The 13,859-nt window shown below is 48.9% G+C and overlaps 1 protein-coding gene across 1 annotated transcript in view; it reads left to right on the top strand.

Moving 5' to 3' along the window:
• The first annotated feature begins 3,937 nt into the window (after positions 1–3,937).
• The window catches only part of VAMP7 (vesicle associated membrane protein 7), a 28,036-nt gene continuing 18,114 nt past the window's right edge, over positions 3,938–13,859 (top strand). The window contains exon 1 of the mRNA XM_044305836.1: positions 3,938–4,052. The gene's annotated coding sequence lies outside the window, so the exon portion shown is untranslated. The remainder of the gene's footprint in view (positions 4,053–13,859) is intronic.

The raw sequence follows: 13,859 nt of genomic DNA on the forward strand, positions 1-13,859 counted from the left end.
GTGGGCGACATATAACAAAACTGGTGTAGTGGGCCATAACAACCAATCAAATTCCACTTTTCATTTTTCAGCGCTCCTTTGCAAAATGAAAGGTGGATTCTGATTGGTTGCTAGTGTCAACTAACCTATTATTCCTTTGCACCAGTTTGATGAATCTCTCCCAGTATGTTTCTTCATTACTTATAGGAAATAATGGAAAAACCTTCAATGCTGTCAGGATTTCCCTCACCCACCATCATTATGTCAGTCTCCTGTGGGATGGTATTCTGTGCCGCACTATGGTGTCACTGACCCTGCCATCTACTTGTGTTACCCACCAACAACATTGGGCAATTTTTTATTTTTTTCCTGTGCCATTTCAAGTTCCCTGGCAGCCCCTTATAGGAATATCATTTTTTATCCAGAGGCAAAGGACTCAGACTTAGGGTCCATTCACACGTCCGCAAATGGGTCCGCATCCGTTCCGCAATATCGGGAACAGCTGGGGACCCATTCATTCTCAATGGGGCAGGAATCGATGCGGAGAGCACACTATGTGCTCTCCGCATCCGCATTTCCAGAGTGCGGCCCCGAACTTCCGGGCTTCGGCCCCGAACTTCGCAAAAAAATAGAACATGTCCTATTCTTGTCCGCAATTGTGGACAAGAATAGGCAGTTCTATGGGGGGTGCCGGCCGGGTTTATTGCAGACCCTTAAAGAGGTTCTCCAATATTTTTTTCAAACCCCACAGAGCAGCCACAGGGGGTACATGACCCCAGCGGCCAATCACTGGCCGTAGCGGTGATATGTCACCCATGCGGCACATGAACCCAGTAACGTGCGCACAGGTGACATGTCACGGCTGCGGCCAGTGAATGGCTGTTGGGGTCACATGCCCCGTGTTAACAGGATGTTGATGTGAGTGCGTCCGGGATCTACACAGCTGGCATTGGATCGATGGCGCCGTAACCAAGCGGTAGGGACCAGGGACTATAATCACTACGGCGGGTCCGGCAACTCTGTGGGGTCTGAAAAAAAGTTGGACAAACCCTTTAAGGCTTCTTTCACACTAGTGGCAGGACAGATCCGACAAGCTGTTCAGCCTGTCGGATCCGTCCTGCCGCTATTTCGCCGTGCCGCCGCTCCGTCCCCATTGACTATAATGGGGACGGGACGGAGCTCCGGCGCAGCACAGCAGTGCACGGCGAAAGGCCGCCGGACTAACAGTACTGCATGTCCGACTTTTTAGTCCGGGGCCTCTCATTGCGAACTGCTGTGCTGCGCCGGAGCTCCGCCCCTGTCCCCATTATAGTCAATGGGGATGGAGCGGCGGCACGGCGAAATAGCGGCAGGACGGATCCAACAGGGTGAACAGCCTGTCGCATCCGTCCTGCCGCTAGTGTGAAAGTAGCCTAAGCATATGTCCACACGTAGAGGATGTGCTGTGGATTTTCTGCAGCAAGTACAGTTAGGAGTAGATTCACACAGAATTTTTGGGAGGAGGTTTTCAGGCAGATTTTCTTGCAGGTTTATCAGCCAAAGCCAGAGGTGGATCCATAAGGTGGAACCATTAGAAATAAAAAAAATGTATTTATTGTCGTGTGTATTTTCTGACATTTTTCAAGTCCTATAGAGAAGACTATGGGAAAAACGTGAGAGAAAACATGGTACCCAGAGCCACCAAAACAACACAGCTCAGAGAAAATGTGAAGGTAGTTTTGGTTTAGTCCGTGTTGGCATATTTAGTTTACGCAAAAATCTATCAAACGTCACAGGTTATTAGATATTTATTTATTTTTTTGCGAAAAAGTGATAAATCAGGGGTGAAGAGAAGACGTAATTACAGTATAATCTAGATAGCATGCAGGAAGACACGCTCGTGCCAGTGCCGTAGCCTCTTCACACCGTGGTCCGGGTTCCAGACCCCCCACTGATCAGATATTGATGACTAAAGATGAGGGAGTCCGTTTTTCAGCTACGAGGGGGTGTCCTCGGTGCTGCAGCCCCGCCCTTACAATCTCACATCTGCTCCGGGTAGTGGCACAAGGCTCTGCTTCCGCAATTGTTCATGCGCCGCTAGCAGCAGATTGTCAGGGCGGGGGGAGCTTCTTCAGCAGCGGGGACACCCCCTCATAGCTGAGACAACTCGATTCAATCCTCTCTATTAAAGGGGTTCTCCGGGCTATTAATATTGAAGACCTGTCCTCAGGATAGTATGTCCAAATCAGTCGGCACCGCGAGTAAAATCCACGGTGCACGTGTCCTAGGGTTGGCGCCCCAAATAATCGTAGTAATCAAGAAGGACCGGAACTCACACTTTGTAGCTTGCAAAGTATTTCTTTATTGCCACATATCTGTGAAGCGTTTCGACACCACCCGTGTATTGGTCACACACTGTTTGACAAAGACTCGGGTGGTGTCGAAACGCTTTACAGATATGTGGCAATAAAGAAACACTTTGCAAGCTACAAAGTGTTAGTTCCGGTCCTTCTTGATTACTACGATTATTAAAGGGGCGGTCACTGAAGTCACTGTTAAAGGGGCGGCCACTGTGAAAGTCACTGTTAAAGGGGCAGTCACCGTTAAAGAGGACCTTTGACTAGAAAAAAAAAATCTAAACTAACTATACAGACGTGTAGAGCGGCGCCCAGGGATCTCCCTTCACTTGCTGTTATACCTGGGCGCCGCTCCGTTCTCCCGGTATAGCCTCCGGTATCTTCATAGTTAAGCTCCACCCAGGGGAACCTGCTGGCGTCTCCTTCTCCCATGCTGTAGCGCTGGCCAATCGCAGCGCTCAGCTCATAGCCTGAGAGAGAAAAAAGCCTCTCAGGCTATGAGCTGAGTGCTGCGATTGGCCAGTGCTACAGCATGGGAGAATGAGACGCCGGCAGGTTCAACTGGGTGGAGCCTAACATATGAAGATACCGGAGGCTATACCGGGAGAACGGAGCGGCGCCCAGGTATAACAGCAAGTGCAGGGAGATCCCTGGGCGCCGCTCTCCATGTCTGTATAGTTAGTTTAGATTTTTTATTCTAGTGAAAGGTCCTCTTTATAGCGGCGGCCATTGTGAAACTCTGTTAAAGGGGCGGTCACCGTTAAAGGGGCGGCCATTGTAAAAGTCACTGTTAAAGGGGCGGTCACCGTTAAAGGGGCGGCCACTATGAAAGTCACTGTTAAAGGGGTGGTCACCATTAAAGGGGCGGCTACTATGAAAGTCACTGTTAAAGGGGCGGTCACCGTTAAAGGGGCAGCCACTGTGAAAGTCACTGTTAAAGGGCTGGTCACCGTTAAAGGGGCGGCCATTGTGAAAGTCACAGTTTTTTTTATCTAAAATTGCAATAAATAAATACCCAAACAACGCCGGGTCATCAGCTAGTAAATCTATACATGTGTGGTATCGTTGTAATCATACTGACCCAGAGAACAAAGGGCACAGGTCAGGAAAAACTGTAGGGACAAAACCCATAAAACTGCGGAGGAATAGCATTTTTTTCCAATTCCAATTCCACCCCATTTGAAATGTTTTTACCGCTTCCCACTACATGGTAGGCCATATTAAATGGTGGCATTAGAAAGTACAACTTGTCCCGCAAAAAACAAGCCATCATATGGCTATGTTAATGGAAAAAGAAAAAAGTTATGGCTCCAGGAAGACAGGGAAGAAAAATGAAAATGAAAAATAAAAAAAATGAAAAATAAAAAAACTCTGGTATTCTAAGGGTTAATTCCAGTATTTTCTGTTCCTGTTTTATAAAGTGTCACCTGTCAGGTTATTTAGTCCATGCCCTCTATGCGCTTATTACACAGCCCTGTTCACACCATATCGCCACACTAGAACTGGCCATAAGCTCCACACTCGGCTCCAGTCCACACACTGACAGGCAGGGGGAGTGTACGCAGCGCTCAATCACCGGTCAGAACTACATTTCCCATGATGCTTCACTGTGACAAAGAGTCACCTGCGGAAGTCCACGTGATCTGTGCTCAGTCCCAGGGAGGAAGCAGCTGCAGGGTCCTGGCATGTAAATAACGCCCTGTCTGTATCTACACTGTACGGCCGGAGCCATTCCAGGTACGGGGGGGGGGTGATGGGTCACACCATTAGAGGGGGAGGTGAGGGGGGGCTGGGTGTCAATAATTAGAGGCAAGCAGGGCAGAGTGTCCAGATAATGGAGTGTGAGGGGACATCACAGGGGAGAGTGGCAGGTTCTGTCAGCAGCCTCATGTGACATGTATGCAGGCTCTGTCAGCAGCCTCATGTGACATGTATGCAGGTTCTCTCAGCAGCCTCATGTGACATGCATGCAGGCTCTGTCAGCAGCCTCATGTGACATGTATGCAGGTTCTCTCAGCAGCCTCATGTGACATGTATGCAGGCTCTGTCAGCAGCCTCGTGTGACATGTATGCAGGCTCTGTCAGCAGCCTCGTGTGACATGTATGCAGGCTCTGTCAGCAGCCTCGTGTGACATGTATGCAGGCTCTGTCAGCAGCCTCGTGTGACATGTATGCAGGCTCTGTCAGCAGCCTCGTGTGACATGTATGCAGGCTCTGTCAGCAGCCTCGTGTGACATGTATGCAGGCTCTGTCAGCAGCCTCGTGTGACATGTATGCAGGCTCTGTCAGCAGCCTCGTGTGACATGTATGCAGGCTCTGTCAGCAGCCTCGTGTGACATGTATGCAGGCTCTGTCAGCAGCCTCGTGTGACATGTATGCAGGCTCTGTCAGCAGCCTCATGTGACATGTATGCAGGCTCTGTCAGCAGCCTCGTGTGACATGTATGCAGGCTCTGTCAGCAGCCTCGTGTGACATGTATGCAGGCTCTGTCAGCAGCCTCATGTGACATGTATGCAGGTTCTGTCAGCAGCCTCGTGTGACATGTATGCAGGTTCTGTCAGCAGCCTCATGTGACATGTATGCAGGCTCTGTCAGCAGCCTCATGTGACATGTATGCAGGCTCAAGAGGGAGTTTTGAAATGACAGGAAATTGCATTTTTCGTGCAGTCACAGCTCTGTGCTGTCCTGTGATGTGTTGTCATACGTGTTCCCTGTAAACGCAGCTATTAATGCTGTCGGTTTTCTATCCGCCGCGCTGACAGCGCAACCTTGGCAACTCGTCATAATGTGCGCTAGTCAGTTTTGCCCATAGCAACCAATCAGAGCCCGGCTTTCATCTCTCCAAAGCGGTTTGGGATATGAATGATGCGATCTGATTGGTTGCTATGAGCAACGCAGTGTATTGCAGTGATGCTGTGGTTTGAAGCTCGCTGCGTGTACGGCTGCGCCTCCTCTCCCTGTATGCAGCACCGCACATCTATTACAATTAATTGTCAATTTATAATAATTAATGTCATTGTTTAATTATTATCCACAGAGGCTGCTAGGCTGGAAATTAGTTTCTAGAGCATCTCCTAGCAATGGTCCGTGATGGCATCCGTGATTTTCACCGACCCAAAGGTTGGGATTTGTCAAAACTGGTGTAAAGTAGATTCCACCTTTCATTTTCCAAAGGAGCTGTGAAAAATGAAAGGTGGAATCTGAATCTGGTAGCTATGGGTAACTAAGCCAGTTCTACACCAGTTTTGATAAATCTCCCCCATAGACTATAAAGTGCGTGAGGGATCCGCAACCACAGACAAAAAAAGCGTCATGCTTCCGTGGTGTCCCCACATAAAGGTGTTGGCCTTTCTCACACATTGGTGGCGTATCGCCAGGATATGCCACCAATGTCAAATAGGCTGGAATCTGCACCTATCTGTGGAACTGTGGCCAATGCGAAGGAGAGTGCACCGCGCATGCGCAGCGTGCTCTCCATTCGCTTCTATGGCAGAGCGAGCGCACTCAGCTATTTTTGGAACTCCCATAGAAGTTAATGGAGAGCGCACCCACCGCTCTATTCACCTCTATGGGACTTCTGGAAGTGAATGGAGCACATTTTTGGCACTCCCATAGAAGTGAATGGAAGGTGGCAACAGGTGTGCGGTGCACCCTTGTTTTCTTTGGCGGCCACCTATGTGACGCTGGTGGCACATACTAGCGATATGCCACCAATGTGTGAATTGGGACAAGTCAAGGGGCACACGTCGGCGATTCACTGACGCGTAATAGAGGCCTTAGGCATCATGCCCACGACCAGATTTTTCATCAGCATATTTTTGGGCAGATCCACAAGGCTGTTCCGCGCCTTATAGAACGTGTCCTGTTCTGGTCTGCACTGCGGACTACAACAGGCATCTCTAATGAGAGGAGTGAGAAAAATGCGGAGTGCACACGGAAGGCGGTCCCAAATACGGACATTGCTGTGTGCATGATGCCCTAATGAGACCCATACTACAAACAATGGAAGCCCTCACCACCCCTTTAATGCGGGTCTGCAGTCCCATAGTGGTCTGACCAGCTCCTAAAGTCTACCGTATTTTGTGCGCCCTGCTGATGCCGTCAGCATCCTACGGAAATATTAGGTGTTTTGCTGCCATCTGAGGGGCCCAAATGTAGTGGGTTCAATCACCAAAGTCCTGATGATCCCTTATATCGGGGATCCTCAACCTGCGGCCCTCCAGCTGTTGCAAAACTACAACTCCCAACATGCCCGCACAGCTGTAGGCTCATACTTGGAGCTGGAGGGCCGCAGGGTGGGAATCTCTGCCTTATATTAAAGCAGGGCTGAAGCATAGCCAGTCTTATGGTAGTGATAAGCAGCCCCCTCCCTCGGTCTGCTGCCACTGTGGTAGGTTTTCCTCAGGAGATAAGCGTCGTACCCGTCTGATAGAGCCTCATGTACTGACTGATGACTAAATAGCAGGAATCGGGGGTCCGACCTGATAACCGATGTCGGGAAGAGCAGTAAATATGGAATCAAGGTGCATGGCTTTTGGCGCCTGTCCAATGTTTGGCTTGCAGAGGAGGAAACGCTGTGCAGGCGCCGTCATGGGACGCTGTAATGAAAAGTGAAAGCAGTGGTAAATATGCATGATGAAAATTGACTTTTATGATGTTTTGACTCTGTAAATGCTGGGACTTGTAGTTCCCTGTTGAACAGTTCCCATGTCTGTCTGTGCAGATGACCTGAGGACTGGTGCTGAGATCTGTCTTGTCCGTAGGGATGTGCGTACGTCTCCGGTCCTTACACGTCCGGCCTAAGTCCCATATTGTAGCTACAGACCTTGACATCACCGCTCACCAACCAGATATTAAAGGGACACTCTGCTGCAGTTACCTGCAGAACTTGTCATGAATTAATTTTGTAGATTCCAGTTATATAAAGTTATCCCCAGGATCCACCCATCACGAGAACAGGGGCCCCCGTATCCCAATCATTTCTGGGGGCCCCCGTTTTCATGATCGGTGGGGGGTCCCAGTGCTAGGACCACCATCTGATAGTTATCTCTTATCCTGTGGATAGGGGGCAACTTTATATAACCAGAATACCCCCTTTAAAGGGGTTGTCTAGTTTAGAAAACCCATTTTCATCCACACTATTAGGGAATTCAGAGTTAATTGAACACTTAAAGGGGAATTCCTGTTATAAGAAGTTATCCCATATCTACAGGATAGTTATTAGAGCCGTGGGGTTCTGACTGCTGGGAGCCCCCCTCATTACAAGAGTAGGGGCCCCGTACCACCAAATGAATGGAGCATCTGGTCGAGCGTACACATTGCCGCTCCGTTCATGGTACAGCGTAGTACAGCGCTCTGCTGTTTCCATCCGTCCCATAGAGAATAAATGGAGCAGCACTGCGCATGCTCCACCGGCCACTTACCTTGACTTGGGGTTACGGGACCTCCATAGTCAAGATGGGGGAACCTACCAATCTGTTATGTGCTAAGTTCTTAGAAGCAGAATACCCCTTTAAGGCCCTCTTATGTATTAGATTACTGACGCCAAACCCACCGATTGTGGCAGCGTCAGCCATCTATCTAATGTGTAGGGGGGTCTCCCGACTCTCCCTCAACACATGAATGATGTTCGGGGAAAGAAGGATCAAGAAAATTAAATTGCAGCGCCCAATCCCGTTGTCCTGACGACAGCGTTTTCCTCTCCGGTTACTATAACACATGCATTGCTCAGCCGAGCCAAGCATGCATGTATGAGGGAGTGAGGGGGAATAGCTGGCGAATGTGTATGGACATATATATACTGGTTTCCTCACATCTGCCATCTGAGGGGCCCAAATGTAGTGGGTTCAATCACCAAAGTCCTGATGATCCCTTATATCGGGGATCCTCAACCTGCGGCCCTCCAGCTGTTGCAAAACTACAACTCCCAACATGCCCGCACAGCTGTAGGCTCATACTTGGAACTGGAGGGTCGCAGGGTGGGAGGGTCGCAGGGTGGGAATCTCTGCCTTATATTAAAGCAGGGCTGAAGCATAGCCAGTCTTATGGTAGCGATAAGCAGCCCCCTCCCTCGGTCTGCTGCCTCTGTGGTAGGTTTTCCTCAGGAGATAAGCGTCGTACCCGTCTGACAGAGCCTCATGTACTGACTGATAACTAAGGGTCTATTCACACGTCCGTTGTTTCTTTCCTGATCTGTTCCGTTTTTTGCTGAACAGATCTGGACCAGATCTGGACCTATTCATTTTCAATGGGTCCTGAAAAAAATCGGACAGCACAATGTCAGATTTTTTTTCAGGACTCATTGAAAATGAATGGGTCCAGATCTGGTCCAGATCTGTTCAGCAAAAAACGGAACAGATCAGGAAAGAAACAACGGACGTGTGAATAGACCCTAAATAGCAGGAATCCTGTTTATTGGGGGTCCGACCTGATAACCGATGTCGGGAAGAGCAGTAAATATGGAATCAAGGTGCATGGCTTTTGGCGCCTGTCCAATGTTTGGCTTGCAGAGGAGGAAACGCTGTGCAGGCATCACCGCTGATCACGTGTCTCCAGGAAGGAGACACGTGATCAGCTTATTGTTAGGACCCTCCTCACAAGTCCCAGGTAGAGAACCCCTTTAATAGATAGTCTGTGCGAATACAGTGAGGTCCATAGCCTTAGACCTTCATACTGGTGTGGACGCCAGCATGGTCTCCAGTGCCAGATGTGGCGCCGGTGTGTGTTATGGGGGGCGTCCCTGACTTCTAAAAAGTATACTCTAGCTACAGGTCCCATCTGTTTTTAGAGGCGCGGAAAGGATAGAGCATTTCTTATTTTTAGGGCTCGTTCACACGAAACGTATTTTGTGTTCCGTATACGGAACCACTCATTTCAATGGATCCGCAAAAGATGCGGACAGCACTCTGTGTGCTGTCCGCATCCGTTGCTCCGTTCCGTGGCCCCGCAAAAATCATGAGTCCTGTCCTATTCTCCGCAAAAAACGGTACGGTCGTGTGAACGAGCCCTTATCCGCAATCGCGGACGAGAATAGACATTTTCCGTTATGGTTGCGGCCATGTGCGGATGCGCAAAACACTATGGCCGTCTGAATGAGGCCTTACATGGGGCAGTTTCGTAATCGAGCATTCGTAAGAGCACTCAGTCCTTATATGTGCCGCGATCCTTGGCCTCTCCCACCCTCCAGATTACCGCTGACTGGGGCGTACAGTAATCCCTTTATTTGCAGAGGATGCGTCTAACAAAAGGGGATAGGCTCCTGAAGTTTTAAGGAGGCCCCGTCACCTCTCCTGACATGACTATTCCCCATGTAATAACAATTCTGCAGCATCTACATTGTACCTTTATTATTCCTGCTAGAAGTTATGAATGAATGGATAGCAGATTGCAATGAAGGTCCCAATTACCTGTTGGGGCGCGGGTGTCCCTGCACAATCTAACATTACCCAATCAGTGTTGCCAGTGTGAGACTGTACAAGGACAGGCCCCCACCTGGTAACACCCATCTGGACCTTCATTGCAAACTGGTAGTAATTCATTCATACCTTCTAGCAGTGATAATAAAGGAATAGCACATCGTAGAGTAATAAGAATAGATGCTCCAGAATTGTTATTACGTGCGGTAGGTAAGTAGTTACTAAAACGGACATGTCAGGAGGGGGGGCAGCTCCTCTTTAGCTGGATTTCAGTAACTTCCATTGAAAGTAATAGGTTTTTGTAAAAGGCCATTCTGATTGTTGAGGGCCAGACTCATGATCATCAAAAAATATATCAAATTTTTTATCGAAATGGGTACTCTCATCTGGGACATTGATGGTCTGTCGCTAGACTATGCCATCAATGTCAGCTAAGTGCGGGTCCCACCTCCTATGTCCAAAACGGGGCCCCCCAGGGGTGGGAGACGTACCTATTTGACATTAATGGCATGCCACCAGTGTCAAACCTGGACCAACCCCTTTAAAGGGACCCCTCTATGATGTCCATACACCGTAACGGGGCATCTAGGAAGGGGTGGTCTTCATGAGAGGTCCTCTTCGCATAGCTGTGGGACTGGAGTTCATTACTCCCATCATCCGAGCCGTCTAGCGGTGTAATTATTCTAGTTACTGGATCGCAGACTTGTAACCATAGCGTCTAATAGGCCGTGAAGAATTAGAGGCAAAACGGTAATTATCTGGCGAGCGCAGCAATTGTGTTATTACACGCTGTGATTATAACGGAGGTTAGCCTGTCATGTAGGGCTCATTGCTGCGCTCCCTCCAGTCTCTGCTCCTCACACTGCTTATCCCCAGACGGAAACTTTCTCTTGCTTTGTGCAGAATCTGTGACCAGCACCCCCTTCCTACCTGGTGTCCCCCTTTGCGGCACCTGGTCACTTGTGCAACTGCTAGGTCTGTGTCGTCGCCCCCCCCCCCATCCCCCGTAGCACATACCCTGATTTTAGTGTTTAAAGAGGATCTGTCCCCTCTCCTGACTTGTCTGTACTACTTGCATTCCCCATGTAATAATAATTCTGGAGCATCTAATCTTATGAATCTACATTGCACTATTTCTGCTCGAAGTTATGAATGAATTACTAGCATTTTTCAATGAAGGTCCAGATGGGTGTTACCAGTCCAATCAATGCTGCCAGTGTAAGACTGTGCAAGGTCCCCAACTGGTAACACCCATTTGGACCTTCATTGTCAATTGCTAGTAACTTCAAATTCATAATTTCTAGCAGGAATAATACAGGAATGGCACAACATAGAGCCATAAGAATAGATGCTTCAGAATTATTATGTGGGGGAGGCCAGTGGTTACTAAAACAGTAAGAGGGGACACCAACCCGCGCCTTAAGGAACACGAACCTTATCAGGCGCGGGTTGGTTATTTTATGTTATCTTTTACAAATATACAGGATTTTGATACTAATATACTGTATACAGCGCCCCATGCTCAGGTGCGCCGCCCCTTTAATGTATGCCAGCATCCCTGTTTATGTAGACCTTGCGTCATGTCAGGTCAAGGATCGGCACATGACTAGACTATGGAATAAGGGCTCATGCACATGACCATTGGGTGTTTCGGTCCGCAAATTGTGCATACCAGCCGTGTGCGTTCCGCATTTTGTATACTGGAACATCCGGGCCCTAAGGCCTCTTTCACATGAGCGTGACGGATTAGGTCCGGATGCGTTCAGTGAAACCCGCACCATTTTGTAAGCAAGTTCAGTCAGTTTTGTCTGCGATTGCATTCAGTTGTTCAGTGTTTTCCGCGCGGGTGCAGTGCATTTTGATGCGTTTTTCACGCGCGTGATAAAAAACTGAAGGTTTACAAACAACATCTCTTAGTAACCATCAGTGAAAAACGCATCGCACCCGCACCTGCTTCCGGATGCAATGCGTTTTTCACTGAAGCCTTTTTCACTTCTATGGGGCCAGGGCTGCGTGAAAAACGCTGAATATAGAACATGCAGAACTAATGCGTGAAAAAAAAAAAATGCTCATGTAGACAGACCCATTGAAATAAATGGGTCCGGATTCAGTGCGGGTGCTATGCGTTCACGTCACGCATTGCACCCGCGCGGAAAACTCGCTTGTGTGAAAGGGGCCTAACAGAACAGTTCTATCCTTGTCTGTAATGCGGATAATAACAGGACATGTTCTATGTTTTTGCGCAGCGGAGATACGGACACGGAATGCACACAGTAATTTCCGTTTTTTTGCGGCCCCGTTGAAGTGAATGGTTCTGCATACAGGCCGCAAAAAAACATGGAATGGACACAGAAAAAATAAAATAAACTGTTGGTGTACATGAGCCCTAACAGTGCTAGTTAGAGCATTGTCCAGTAGAGGCCGCCACTGTCTCTGTAAAGTAGAGGGAGATCTATGAAACTGCCTGCACTGTGATTGGTTGTCAGTTGTCACAAAGCCATCCAATGGTGTTGTGGGGACCAAGTAGTGTGATCCTGGAGGCTTTGCTCCGATGTGCTGACCCCTCAGCGTCTTCCTCGCCTGCAGTCCTAGTGATCCGTTTTTGGGGGGCAAAAGCTTTTTATTAAAGGGGCTGTCTGTTTATTAAAGGGGCTTTTATTAAAGACCTGTTAGGGCACATGGAAGTCGTAGAGTGGGCGGACATAAAACTGGCCACGGCTTCCCCAGATAAACCAGTCGGTTGCCAGGGGTGCCCAAAGTGGGATCCAAGGCAATCGGCTAATTTGGAAAAGGGACAACCCCTATAAGAAGTCCCTCTGGAATACCTCCGCCGCGTGGCCATCCATCTGTCCTCCCACCAAATTTGGGGGACAGATGGACTGGAGTATGACTGCGGGGTCCGACTGCACATGGCCTGTCACCAAGGAGACTCATAAGTCTGCCTAGGAGCTGAGTACACAAGACGATGGGGCGTTGTAGTGTTCCGATTCAGCGGAAAGATCCCTCCACCCCAACCATCTCTTACTTCACTGTTTAAGCACATTCACACACAATGTAAAAAAAAAAAATGATTTGCAGCCGTTCCGCATCAAAATCTGCAGTGATTTTCAGCCTTTGCATTGCACGGGGTTTGAAATCCGCAGAATTGACATGCTGTGGATTTAAAAATCTTCACTGCCCGTCCGTTTACGCGCAGAAGTTTTCCGCAGCGTGTGAATGAGATTTTTGTGCTGTAGCTGTGGATCTCCTGCCCCACAGATCCAGAGGGATAATCCGCAGCATGTCCACTATCGCTGGACCTGCCCCTGCAGTCACCGGGGATAATTCAAGGGGTTTTCCATCACTTGGTAAATCCAGTTTCTTCCTGGTTCCGCCTGTTCTTTTCCTCTCTATATTCACACAGTCAGCGCTGGTTGATGCGGCCGCCAAGTACAAGGTGCACCTGGCAGCACGGCGAGGCCGCTGTCTCCGGAAAGTGAAACCACAACGGGAACCCTATTGTCTTCACCCTGTGCTGGCCAGTCCGGTCGTCAAGCGGAATTTACAAGATATTGCCGTCTCGCAACATTTGGGGAGTCGCAGGTTTTAGACCACTGATTTAGGATCCATATTACAGTCCGTAATCCACGGATCCGCAAAATACGGACACCTTCTGCGTGCAGTCTGCGTTTTTCTCACTCCCATCCCTAGAAATGATTTTTCTTCTCCACAATGTGAACTAAATATGACGTATTACATACAGATAATATCCGCATATCCAACCCGTAGAAATGAATGGGTCCGTGCACAATCCGCAAAGGACGCCGATCGGACGTAGATGCAAAATACAGTTGCGCGCATGAAGCCTCAGGTTACGTACACACGGCAGTGTAGTTTATGTGGATTTTCATGCAGATTTCGCCACAGTTCTGCGCAAAAAACACACATGTCAGGGTATATGTGCACAGCAGCGTAGCTTATGCGGATTTCGCCATGTGTCTGCGCGTGTCAGGGTATATGTGCACGGCAGTGTAGCTTATGCGGATTTTCTGTGTGTGTCTTTTGCACCAAATTCACATCAAAATCCGCATGCGTTACCTGGGGATTCGGACATGGATCTGCGCCAGATCTCGCCCTTTGCATTGCAAAG

The sequence above is a fragment of the Bufo gargarizans genome, chromosome 9 (genome assembly GCF_014858855.1).
Source record: "Bufo gargarizans isolate SCDJY-AF-19 chromosome 9, ASM1485885v1, whole genome shotgun sequence".
NCBI lineage: Eukaryota > Metazoa > Chordata > Amphibia > Anura > Bufonidae > Bufo > Bufo gargarizans.